Here is a 14,433-nt window from a genome sequence, read left to right on the forward strand (position 1 = left end):
GAGTTGAAGTTTTAGAAGAGACATGTGTACGTGAAATGATATCAGCGCGCAAACAATATAAACCCTAGAGAACGAGTTGTATCTGTATCGGAAACATGGATAATATAACACACATGCATAAGAGACACGTGAACAAATGAACTGACTTGGGCCCAGCCCATACTAAGGATTGTTAAGACGGCCCTTTATAAGTATGTTTGTTTATAATTTAGGGTTACTATTTTCAAACGGTTGAAACACTTTTTAAGTTTTAAATATTTTATTAATGTCAATTTTACCTCAAATAATTTTGAATCTTCATATCACAAGTCTTGTTGTCACCACTCTACTTTTCTAAAAAAAAAAAAACAAAAAGAAAAGCAAAGTTAAATTACAAATTTTGATCGAGTTTCTTTCGTGCTATAAATGGATTTTTATTTTTAATTAAGTCCAGTGTGTCAAAAGTGGTTCACTTGGGTTTATAATGAACGGTCATGCAACCCTCCCACCATTGTTATACTGCAAAACCACCATAAATAAATGGAATAGTTTGGACATGATACTAACATCTTTTTCATAATTCATTTACTTCATATTATTTTATTTCATCTTATTGCTAATTTTTTTTTTGCACACAATTTTATATATGTGTTTTATTTATCTCTCAACAATGTAGATTTACATGAAAAAGTTTTACATATGATAGTTGGACAAAAATGTGTCAAGTTTTGATCATCTTTTATACAAACAAACTAGAGTAAATCGAGGCAACATAATTGTTCCATTGTTATAATTATTTCCTACGTACCATCTTTACACACATTTTATGTTTTGATTTTGATATTTTTTATAATCTAGCATTAATATCCATTTTCAAATTAATATATTACATTTTAGTGAAATACATAATTTTATATTTGTGTTTATATTATATATCTATATCTATATCTATACTATTATTAAATGTGCAAAGAGTTTAAATATTTCAGTATTTCAATATTTATTTATTTATTTATTTTAAAAAATATTTATTAATTGATATAAAAAGAATAGTTATTTTTTATGAATAATTATCACAATATAACCGGTTCGGCCCAGTTATGATTATGTCATTATTAGGAGAGGACACATGTCATCATCTTATTAATTCAAGAAGCCTATAAATAGAGGCATGGGGAAAGGGTATAGAAATTGAGAATTCTAGAAATCTAGAATTTCAGAGTAAAATACAGAAACTCTACCAAAGAATTTCAGTATTTATTTATTTATATAAAAAGAGTTTTTATATATACTATTATTAAATGTGCAAACAGTTTCAGTATTTACTATTATTAAATGTGCAAAGAATTTCAGTATTTCAGTATTTATTTATTTAAAAAAATATTTATTAATTGATATAAAAATAATAATTATTTTTTATGGATAATTATCACAATATAATCGGCCCGACCTAGTTGTGATTATGTCATTATCATGTTATCATCCTATTAATCCAAGAAACCTATAAATAGAGGTATGGAGGAAGCCTATAAATAGAAGTATGGAGGTTGGGGTACAAAAATTGAGAATTCTAGAAATCCAGAATTGTAGAGTAAAATACAGAAGCTCTGCCAAAGAATTTTAATATTTATTTATTTATTTATATAAAAAAAATATTTATTAATTGATAAAAAAATATTTTATCTATACTATTATTAAATTTTCAAAGAGTTTCAATATTTATTTATTTATATAAAAAAATGTTTTTATTAATTGATACGAAAAGAGTTTTTATATATATAAAAAATAAAAAAATAAAAAAATAAAAAAAGAAACTCTATAAAACTCTAAAATCTACCTTATAAAATTTAAATTAACCTATTTATCTATTTATTATTATAATTTTTTTAATAAAAGAAAATCTAATTTGACAAGAATTATTAATATAAAAAATATTTATTAATTGATATATAAAATATAATTTTTCTAAAACTCTACCACAAATTAGCTTTTATTATGAGTTTCTTAATAAAATTAAATCTAATTAGACAAGAATATATATTTAAGGAAAATAAAATAACTTCTATAAAACTCTACGACAAATTATATATTTTTTCTAAAACTCTACCACAAATTAGCTTTTCTTACGAGTTTTTAATAAAATGAAATCTAATTAGACAAGTATTATTAATATAGAAAATTATTTATTAATTGATATAAAAAGAGGTTTTCAAAGAGTTTTTATAAAACTCTAACATAAATTACCTATTTATTTATTTATTATGAGTTTTTTTAATAAAAAAGAAATCTAATTAGACAATAATTATTAATATATATTAATTAATATAAAAAGTGTTTTAAAAAGTTTCTATTAAATTATAACACAAATTACCTATTTATTTATTTATTATAAAATATTTATTAATTGATATAAAAAGGTTTTTATAAAAATAGTTTTTAAAAATTATCTAATAAAATCGATCACAATAAAAAATTTATTAATTGATATAAAAAGAATAGTTATTTTTTATGAATAATTATCACAATATAACCGACCAGGCCCGGCCTAGTTATGATTATGTCTTTATCAGGAGATGACAAATGTTATCATCCTATTAATCCAAGAAGCCTATAAATAGAGGTATGGAGAAAGGGGTACAGAAATTGATAATTCAAAAAATGCAGAAATCCAGAGAGAAATTTAGAGGGGCATAGATCCAGAATTCCAAAGTAAAATATAGAAGCTTTGCCAATCAGATTTATTTATATAAAAAAATATTTATTAATTAATATAAAAAAAAAGTTTTTATCTATACTAATATAAAATGTGTAAAGAGTTTCAGTATTTAAGTATTTATTTATTTATATAAAAAAGTATTTATATTAATTGATATGAAAAGAGTTTTAATATATAAAAAAAAAAAAAAAAAAAAAAAAGAAAAACAAACTATAAAACTCTAAAATTTACCTAATAAATTTTAAATTAACCTATTTATCTATTTATTATTATGAATTTTTAATAAAATAAAATATAATTAGACAATAATTATTAATATAAAAATATTTATTAATTGATATATAAAATAAAATAATTTTTCTAAAACTCTATCACAAATTAGCTTTTATTATGCGTTTCTAATAAAATTAAATCTAATTAGACAAAGATATATTTTAAGAAAATAAAATAATTTATGTAAAACTCTTTCACAAATTACCTATCACACTAGACAAAGATATATTTAAAGAGTTTCTGTAAAATTCCAATACAAATTACTTATTTATCTATTTCTTATGAGTTTTTTAATAGAAGAAAAATCTAATTAGACAAATATTATTAATATAAAAAATTATTTATTAATTGATATGAAAAGAGGTTTTAAAAGAGTTTCTATAAAACTCTGAGACAAATTACCTATTATTTTTTTAAAACTCTACCACAAATTAGCTTGTATTATTAATTTCTTAATAAAATGAAATCTAATTAGACAAGGATATGTTTAAAGAAAATAAAAAAATTTATAAAATTATATCACAAATTACCTATTTTTTTCTAACTCTACCACAAATTATCTTTTATTATGAGTTTTTAATAAAAGAAAATCTAATTAGACAAGTATTATTAATATAGAAAATTATTTATTAATTGGGTATAAAAAGAGTTTTTCAAAGAGTTTTATAAAGCTCTAATACAAATTACCTATTTATTTATTTATTATAAATTTTTTTAATAAAAGGAAATCTAATTAGAGAATAATTATTAGTATATATTAATTGATATTAAAAGATTTTTTAAAAGAGTTTCTATTAAACTCTAACACAAATTACCTATTTATTTATTTATTATAAAATATTTATTAATTGATATAAAAAGAATATTTATCTTTTATGAATAATTATCACAATATAATCGGCCCGGCCCAATTATGATTATGTCATTATCAGTAGAGGATACTTGTCATCATCCTTTTAATCTAAGAAGCCTATAAATAGAGGCATAGGGAAGGAAGAAGGGGTACATAAATTGAGAATTCTATAAATGCAGAATTTCAGAAAGAAATTTAGAGGGGCATAGACCTAGAATTACAGTGTAAAATACAGAAGCTACGCCAATGAGTTTCAGTATTAATTTCTTTATTTATATATAAAAATATCTATAAATATTTATTAATTGATATAAAAAGTGTTTTTATTTATAGTATTATTAAATGTGTAAAATGTTTCAGTATTTCAATATTTATTTCTATATATAATTTTTTTTTTTAATTTATATGAAAAGAGTTTTTATAAAAAAAAAAAAAAAAAAAAAAAAAACTCTAAAATCTACCTAATAAAATTCAAATTAACCTATTTATCTATTTATTATTATGAATTTTTTAATGAAAGAAAATCTAATTTGACAATAATTATTAATATAAAAAATATTTATTAATTGATATATAAAATAAAATAATTTTTATAAAACTCTACCACAAATTAGCTTTTATTATGAGTTTTTAATAAAATTAAATCTAATTAGATAAGGATATATTTAAAGAAAATAAAATAATTTTAATAAAACTCTATCACAAATTATCTATTTTATTTTAAATAAAACTCTATCAAATTAGACAAAGAAATATTTAAAGAGTTTCTATAAAACTCTAACACAAATTACCTATTTATCTATTTATTATGAGTTTTTAAATAAAAGAAAATCTAATTAGTCAAGTATTATTAATATAAAAAATTATTTATTAATTGATATTAAAAGAGGTTTTAAAAGAATTTCTATAAAACTGTAACACAAATTACCTATTTATCTATTTATTATGAGTTTTTTTAATAAAAGGAAATATAATTAGACAAGAATTACTAATATTAAAATATTTACTAAATGAAATAAAAAGAGTTTTTAAAAGAGTTTCCATTAAACTCTAACTCAAATTACCTATTTATTTATTTATTATGAGTTTTTTAATTAAAGAAAATCAAATTAGACAAGAATTATTAATATAAAAAATATTTTTTAATTGATATGAAAAATAAAATAATTTTTCTAAACCTCTACCACAAATTATCTTTTTTATGAGTTTTTTTAATAAAAGGAAATCTAATTAGACATGAATTATTAATATATAAAAATATTTATTAATTTATATAAAAAGAGTTTTTCAAAAAATTTCTATAAAACTCTAACACATATTACCTATTTATTTATTTATTATGAGTTTTTTTAATAAAAGAAAATATAATTAAACAAGAATATATTTAAAGAAATTTAAAAAAATCTATAAAATCTACCACAAATTGGTTGTTTTATTTTATATAAAACGCTATCACATTATCCATTTATTATGAGTTTTTTTTTTCAATAAAATACGATCTAATTAGACAAGAATATATTTAAACAAAATAAAATAATTTCTATAAAACTCTACCACAAATTAGCTATTTTATTCTCTTTAAAAGTCTATTACATATAACTTGTATTTATTTATTTATTATAATTATTTTTATAGAAAATAAAATAATTTCTATAAAACTCTTCCACAAATTATCTATTTTATTTTCTTTAATACTCTATCACATATAACTTGTATTTATCTATTTATTATGAGTTTTTTAATAAAAGGAAATCTAATTAGATAACGAAATATTTATAGAAAATAAAATAATTTTTTTAAAGAGTTTATATAAAACTCTAACACAAATTATCTATTTATTATGAGTTTTTTAATAAAAGAAAATATAACTAGACAAGAATTATTAATATAAAAAATATTTAATACTTGATATAAAAAAATAATAATTTTTCTAAAACTCTAACACAAATTACCTTTTAATATGGGTTTTTTAATAAAAGAAAATCTAATTAGACAAGGAAATAAATAATTTAACACAAATTACCTATTTTATTTTCAATGAAACTCTATCACAATAGACAATGATATATTTAAAGAGTTTTTATAAAACTCTAACACAAATTCCCTAAACTCTACCACAAATTATGTGACGGCCCTGGTTTTTAAGCCAGTGCGTCCTGTGATGAACCAAAGTTTAACCCAATAACGGATCAAAATGCGGAAGTGAAAACAAAAAACAAGTCTCTGGATATGCAATGCATCTCTAAGACGCCAAAGTGACCTTCTATGAGGCCACGGATCTCAACGAGAACAAATGCCGAAACAAAAGATCTGAAAAGACTGAAGAAGCCCCCCAAGGGCAAAATAGTCTTTTATATGAAAATAATGTCTTTAGAAATGTACATCATTCTTAAGACACAAGCGTGACTTCCTATGAAGTCACAGAACTCGAAAGAAAACAAAACGGAAGCGAATTAAAAAGGAAAACAAAAAAGTTTAGCCCCAAGGGCAAAATGGTATTTTTTAATAATATTTGGGTATTACCAAGCACACCATTGGAAAGACAGCAAAAAATTAATCAAGTTAGACTCAAGAATCACTTGATTCAGAGTCCGGACGAAGAAGTTATGTGATGAGCGCTGAAAAGTGCACATTTAAACCCCTTAAGCTTGAGTATTATAGGACCTTTATCTATCTTACTTTCTCGTTTTAGACTATTTTCGTGTTATTGCTCTTTTTAGTTGCTTATCCTAAAAATAAGTCAATTCAGCCAAATAAGAGCATTAAAGAAGTTAACTCAAGTTGAATGAAAGAAAGGAGCAAAGTGGGAGCAAAATGAAACAAAGTGTGGAAATTCAGCATGTTCGATCGATCTAAAGTTCATCGATCTAAACAGTTCAAGATATATCCAAGCCTTTGTCCTTATCCAAAAGAATCCAAAAAGTTCGATCGATCCACTATTTCCCAGATCAATTGAAATGATTCGATCTTATCCACACCTACCACCCACCTACCACTTTTGTCTTCTTCCCAAAAATATCCCAAAATATCTCAGAGATTTGTCTTTATTCAAAAAGGCACCGCCAAGGATGATCGATCTTTGCAGCATTTGATGGATCTTAACCAAGTTCGATCGATCTCAACACAATTCAATCGATCGAACTTCCTCAAGTCCGAAAAAAAAAAGACAAATTCCAGCTCATTAAAAGTTGGCAAAAGGTGCAATCATTGGAGGGACCTTGATGCAAGAATCTAGACCATTGGTGTGACATTTAACCTACCTATATAAGGATTTAGAGCCACTTTTAGAGCATAATTCATGAAGGTTATATGTTATTCATAATATCATTTCTCATATCTTGGAAAGGAGGCTAGAGATTAGAGAGCTTTACACATTTTGGGAGTTCTTCCATTCTTCTAGGATTTCCATTAAGAAAAAGGTTATTCCTACCATGGAGATAACCCTTGAGGGTTGGATGACTACTTCAATGAGTGGCTAGACATCTACTTGGGACTAGAGTAGCCCCTAAGTTTGCTTTCTATACTTAGTTCTTTGTATATTTTTGGGGATTCATTTGTAACAAATGATTTGATCTTGGATTTATATATATATCTTATGGTTTATACTTGATGTGCATGGATTAATGCTTTCAATTGATTATCTACTTCTAAGCATATGCCTATGTATGCTAGAATGGATGATTCATATGCTTTTCTCTAGATTTAGTGGAATTTATGCATGTCTATGTGTATGGATGAAGTTAATCTAGAGATGGTCAAAACATAGAGCTTAATTGAACACTCTTGCAATTTATTTGGTTCACACTTGTTTCTTGATGGATTGTACCGCACTTTTATCTTACTTAGTTTAATTTCATGTCTTTAGTGTAGATGTAGTGTAGTAGCTTTAAATTCATAGATAAGTGGACAATCTACTCTTGTTCCTTGGCGTTCCATACTTATGAATGCATTAGGTGTATGTTTCTAGATAGTTGTGTGTGCATAAATTGTGGTTTCATTGAATGGATTTTGGTCTCATTTGATAGGTTGTGCTTTCCATTTGATTTGGCTTGACAATCTATGCTTATTTGTCATACATGCCTAGTTTTAATTAATGTCACACACACACACAAGTTACAAGTCAATTTCCCCATTAATATACAATTGCTAGTATCTAGTGAAGTCAAGCTTAGTGGTGAGCTCTAGTACCCCAAGTCTTCCCCTCTATATCTTTCTCTATTTTATTAATCATTGAATTTTGTTTACTTTAATTTCATTTGCATAATAGCTTAATCAATCAATCCAACCAACCTTTGATCACTCGACCTACTAACCATATATATTGTTTCCATTGCAAAGGCACCCACAATCCCTTGGGACGATCCCTACTCACCCTAGCTATATTTTTAGTTAGAGGTAGTAGTGGCTTTTATAAATTTAAAACTTAGCCACATTACACACTCACACTCTTAGTTCATATCTTTGCAAACTTTTGGTGCAACGCGACGGCAACCACAAAGTTTTTGGAGTCATTGCCTGGGATTTAATTGGCAACGCCGTGTTTTGGAAATAAATAGGAATTAGTACTCTTTTGATCGTGTCTTTTCTTTATTTTCTTCTTAGTTACTTATTGTGTTTGTTCTTATTTGACTAGGTACATTGGGCTAAGGAAAGTGAGCAAGAAAGCATTCTAATAAGGAGCTAAGCAAAAGAAAGAAAAAAAAAAAAAAAAAAAAAAGTAAAAATCTAAAAATTTGCAAAACTAAAGTTTGAAAATTAAATTGAAGTGCTTAAGGACCCTTTGTAAGCTCTTCATAAACTCAATCTCTAGTTAAATCGTCGGCCCGCGTGGAGGCTTGTTTTTCATTTCTAGATAAATCGTGAGCCCGCGTGAAGCCAATTTACTTTTCTTTGCATATTGTTCAAGCATGGGAGTATGGGATCATAGTATGTGAAGATTTATTGATTTGTTGTGGGGGCGAAGTGTTTGTTACTTGCTTATTTCTTGTTATTTGTTTTGTTAGTGCACGCATGGTCGTAGGTCATTGAATTCTACTCTTGTCCCTCTTAATTTTCATCTTGAATCAGTTGTTCGTAATCCTAGGGGAAGAGGTAGTTCTCATCACTCCATTTCATCAATGGAGGAGCAAAACAATGACCATGTAGAAGACCTTGGTTACATAGACCAACAAGGCATCCTCTACCTTAATGTGCATCATGAAAATATCCAAGTACCATTAGGCATGCCTAGACCATTCATTCTACCACAACAACAAAGCCAAATTCCATTGAGAATGCCTCAACCAATCTTTGCTCCATAACGTCTTATGGTTCAAGCTAACCAAGATGTTCGAGTAACACCACCGGTTGTAAATCCTCCTCTTCCTTTAAGAGACCACTATGTGCCTAATGAATATAATGCACCTACTTGCATTCAATTGCCTCCATTTAGAGCATATCACTATGAAATCAAACCACAAACCATTCAAATGCTTCCTAACTATCATGGACTTCCAAGTGAAGAACCCTATAAGCATTTGGATGAGTTTCTTGAAGTGTGTTCCACCGTGAAATACACGGACATGCCAGAAGAAGTGTTAAGGCTCAAACTTTTTCCTTTTACCCTCAAAGATAAGGCAAAATATTGGTTTAACAATCTTAGGCCTTTTTCGATAACTTTTTGGGCAGAAATGCAACAAGAGTTCTTGAAGAAGTACTATCCAGTTTCGAAGACTAATGCCATGAGAACTTCCATTCGTGAATTTTCTAAAGGGGATGGGGAAATGTTTCATGAGGCATGGGAAAGATTCAATGACTTGTTTAGGAAGTGCCCACATCATGACATACCTAAGTGGCAATTAGTTCAATATTTCTTTGAAAGTTTACCGGATAATCACAAGGGTATGGTTGATGCATCTATGGGTGGTTCTTATCTTAACAAGCACAAAAATGATGTGTGGCAATTGTATGAAAGTATGAGTGAAAATTCCATGCATAGATCTCTGTCTTCTAAAAATAGTAGAAATCTAGGTGGAAGGAAGAATGTTGGCTTGTATCAAGTTGACAACTCCAATGATATAGCCACTGAGATGAAATCCTTATCTCAAAGGTTTGATCAATTTTTGATCAACCAAACTTCAGAGAATCAAATGTCTTCCTCCCCTAATCATGTTCATCATCGTGCATCTAATAAATCATGTATGACTTGTTTAAGTGTCTTGCATTCTACTTCCAATTGTCCTCATGGACATGTGCCAAGTGACAACCATAAGCAAGTCAATGCTACATTTGTTAACCAAGGGAATAATCCCTATGGCAATCATTACAATCCAAGTTGAAGGAACCATCTGAACTTTTCTTGGAAAAGCCAAGGGGAAGGCTCAAACCCTCCCTAAGGTGGTTTTTAAGGAAAGTATTTTCTGCCTCCAATGCAAAGCCAATGTTCCCCAGGTTTTAGATCATCATCATTCCAATCACATGGCAATCAATTTTCAAATTCTCATTTCCCTAATCAACCATCTTATTCTCAAGGAAATTCTAGGAGTCCCGCTTTTGAAGAGAAAGTTTTAACCGCTTTAGGCACTCTGGAGGCGAGCACTCAATTGCTTCATTCTCACTCTCAATCCATTGCTAAGCTAGAAACACAAGTAGGGCAAATAGCTAGTACTTTAAATGTTAGAGAGAAAGGGAAAATGCCTTTGAATGCCCCACCAAAGCAACAATGTATTGTAGAGACTCATTCCTCATCGGAAGACCCACAATTGAGCATGTCAATGCGGTGACAACCTTAAAAAATGGGAAGATTGTGGACAATCAAGTAGGTATGTCCAATAAAAAGTCAACCGGTGTAACCAAAATTTGACACCCGTCCTGTTTCACATTTTATTCCTCCTTCATTGCATGTACATGATCATCATATTGAGAAAGCATTAAAAAAAATGATTTGAAAGATGAATTAAAGCATGATTTGAAAAGGACATGAAAAATTCTTGTGTTGATGATGTTTCAAAGAAAGATTTTGAAAAGTTTTTGAGCCAAGAGCTTCATTTCCCGATTCCTTGAAAGGATCCATTTATCTTGATAAATAAAAGACCAAGACCAATGAAATCATTGAAATGTTTAGGCAAGTGAAGATTAATCTCCCACTTTTGGATGTAATTAAGCAAATTCCGGCTTATGCCAAGTTCTTGAAAGATCTTTGCACCTAAAAGAGGAAGAACAAAAGTCAAGCACCAAGAAAAGTGATCTTGACCGAGCAAGTGAGCTCTATTTTGCAACATAACACTATCCCAAAGTTTAAAGACCCCGGTTCACCTACTACTTCTTGCATCATTGGTGACCATGTCATTAATCAGGCTCTCTTAGACTTAGGAGCAAGTGTTAACCTTTTTCCATACTCAGTGTATGTCAAATTGGGCTTAAGAGACTTAAAACCAACGTCGGTAATTTTACAACTTGCTGACCGATCAATCAAAAAGCTTCTGGGTATCATTGAGGATGTTTTGATTAAAATTGATAAGTTCTTTTTCCTGGTCGATTTCCTTGTTATAGACATGGAACCGGTTCCAAATCCCAAGAGTCAAATTCCTGTTATCCTTAGCCATCCATTCTTGGCAACTTCAAATGCCAACATCAATTGTAGGACAGGGATAATGAAAATCTCATTTGGCCATATGAAAGTGAAGTTGAACATCTTTAACCCAACCCCGAATTCAATGGACCAACATGAAGAAGTATGTGTTGTAAAAGAGTGTGTAAACCATGAATTTGTAAAAGAGTATGTCTTTACTTGATGTTGAACATTCCCATGGTTTATCTACCAACTGTAGTGACCCCGATTTTTCGGATAAATTTTTTCCATTGTCTTTTCCCTTCTGAGTTTGGTTTATTGTCGATTAGTGTCGTCTCAAGTGCTCTGGAGTGATTTCCGAGACTTTTTTCTTTGGATTGACAGTTTCCTTTGAAGACCGAGTCATTTCCACATTTTTCGTTTTTTGACACTATTCACTTTTCGTCCTTTTCCCTATTTTGTTTTTTTCCCATTTGGCACTTTGTTTGCGAAACCACACTTCTTGTGTTCGGAGTTGGTTTCTGACTTCACGTATCTTCATTCTCAATGATTTCTATGAGATACGTATCTTTACTTTCATGAAAAAGTACTCTGGTTGCTCCCGGTGCCCATAGGGGCATAAATGCAAAGTTCTTTGGAAACTTTTTCTTTTCTTGGGGTGTTTTTCATAAATATATTTTGAAAATATTTTATTTCAGGGGTATCTAAGAAAATATCTTTTGGAAGATATTTTCATTCTGGGACAATTTCGCAGTTTCCACTTTTTTGAGGGGCCATGGTGCAATTAATGAAAGTTATTGCTCAATGCCTTGTTTGAGCCTGGATCCTAGTATGGGATTCATTTTCACATTTCGTCGAGTCGTGGACTCTTAGAATTTCCTCCTGGACGATATTTTCCAGTTTCAGGGTTTCTGGCCCCGGTTTGCGCCAAACTTGTTTTGGGCATAACTTTCTGCTCGGGACTTGGTTTTCGACGTCGTTTCTTCCGTTTTTCATATTTTTCCATTTGGAATCTTTTTTGTTCACGAAGTTTTGCCATTTGACCACGTCTGTTCGAATTTCACTTTTTCAGACCCGGAGGGGCTCGTTCAGGGCACTTTTTAAGTTTTTCTAAAAATAAGAGGTCTTTAGTGAAAAAATCAGATTTCACTCTTTCTCTCCCCTTTCTTGGCCGGATCTCATGGTAGCCATGGCTGCCATCTTCTCTCTCTTCTTTTGAGCTTCCTCCCCTCACTAAAAAGTGGTGATGCCTTTATGTTTATTGTTCCCCTCGGCGAGGCCTTCGATTCCAACCGATTGAAATCTCGTTTTGGCCATTTCTTGAGTTCGGGTTTGAAGTCAAGTTGTGATTTTGATGGGGCTTTCTTGGGATTCATGTTCGTGGTGTTGTCCCCGACAAAACCTAGGAGTTTCGTCGGATTCGGAGCCGATTTATTTTGGTGGGGATTTGAGATTTCATCTCAAATGGAGGTGGGGAATGTTTTAGGATTATTTATGTGTTTGCCATGATTATATAACATATATGTATGCCTTGTATCAAATCTAGAAAGTTAGTAATTTTTATTTCTTTGTATAAGATTTAAAATTCATGATGATGTGTAACTTGGATTTGAATTGTGGCATGCTAGAAAATCTTGTTTTAATGTGTTGGTTAACATATATTAAATTTGGATTAATTAAATAAGAATTGCACTTTTTAATTAATATTTATCTTTTGTGAAAGATTAAAGTTCATGGCCATACCTTGCATGAAATTGAGTTGTATTATGCTTCTAAATTGAGTTTTGGCATGTTTGTTAACATACTTTAATTTGAGAGCATTTGGTTGAGTTTGAAAATTTAGAGAATTTAATTAAGAGAATTAATTAAAATCTATTTTTGTTGTTTCATGGGCCTAATTAAGCTTTTGTGTGAATATATGTAATGACCATGATATGTCTATTAGCATATATTAAATTGAGGCCATTTGGAAATGATTTGAAACCTAGAAAGTTTAATTATTTTGATGTAATTAAATTCTATCTTGTTTATCCATGGATCTAATCATGTTTTAGAAGTTGTTTCTATTTTAAGAGCATGGATTTAGACTTGTGATGTATTCACTTGATTGTGTTATTTGCATTGAAGAGCATTGTGTTAAATTTATATTCATGAGAGTATGTTTCTAATATGAATATATTGTTGGCTTATGCTTTCATAGCACTATGGATATGACATGCTTATTATGCACAATTGAGGGGGGTTTCTAATATGAATATCAATTTTGAGGGGGGTTTCTTCTTTGTGTTTTTCCAGAAAATGTCATCTAGGGCCTCAAAATCCCATTTTTTCCGGAAAAACCCTTACTGCCAGGTTTTTGCTGAGTTGTGGTACAAGTGTACGCGTCAAGTGTACGGGTGGTGAATCTCGTAACCGGTTAGATGAGCGTGGGCAGTGAGTTGGTCACTGATTTTTGGTCTTCTAATCGATTAGAAGGATCTCCTAATCGATTAGATGGTCTTGGATTGACTTTTTGACCGTTTTGCCCCTTCTTATTCCGTTAGCCATATCTTCTTCATCCGGACTCCGAATCAAGTGATTCTTGAGTCTAAATTCATTAATTTTTCGTTGTCTTTCCAATGGTGTGCTCGGTGGCATCCACTTTTAAGATGGAAATGACATTTTTGCCCCTAGGTTCATTCTTGTTCGTTTTTGAAAACGTTGCTTCCGCATTTGATTCCTTTGGGTTCCGTGACCTCGTTGAGGATCATAATGGTGTCTTAGAGCCATGTTGTATCTCTAGAGACCGTTATTTTGTCTTTTGCTTCTGTATTTCCGATCCGTTATCGGATCATCTTTCGGTTCATCACTGAAGCACTGGGTTGAAAAACTTGGGCCGTCATACCAACTTAAAAGCAAAGAAAGTTGCATTAAAGTCAAGTGTTCCAAGGGCATGGAAGCCCAAGAGTTGTTTTGACCAAGGACTGTCAATGTCATTTGAATCAAATTCAATGAGTTCCTTAGGGAGCAATTTGTTGGGTGGGGTTCAAAAATCTATTCACCCCGTTAAGGAGGGGATGCATA

At 29.4% G+C, this 14,433-nt stretch overlaps 1 pseudogene; it reads right to left on the minus strand.

The window, feature by feature from the left end:
- Positions 1–9,547: 9,547 nt before the first annotated feature.
- Positions 9,548–9,645, minus strand: LOC132315449 (small nucleolar RNA R71; annotated as a pseudogene).
- Between the last annotated feature and the right edge of the window lie 4,788 nt (positions 9,646–14,433).

The sequence above is a fragment of the Cornus florida genome, unplaced genomic scaffold (genome assembly GCF_030987335.1).
Source record: "Cornus florida cultivar Cherokee Brave unplaced genomic scaffold, ASM3098733v1 CherokeeBrave_3.0.0_Hap2_Chr06, whole genome shotgun sequence".
NCBI classification, from domain to species: Eukaryota; Viridiplantae; Streptophyta; class Magnoliopsida; order Cornales; family Cornaceae; genus Cornus; species Cornus florida.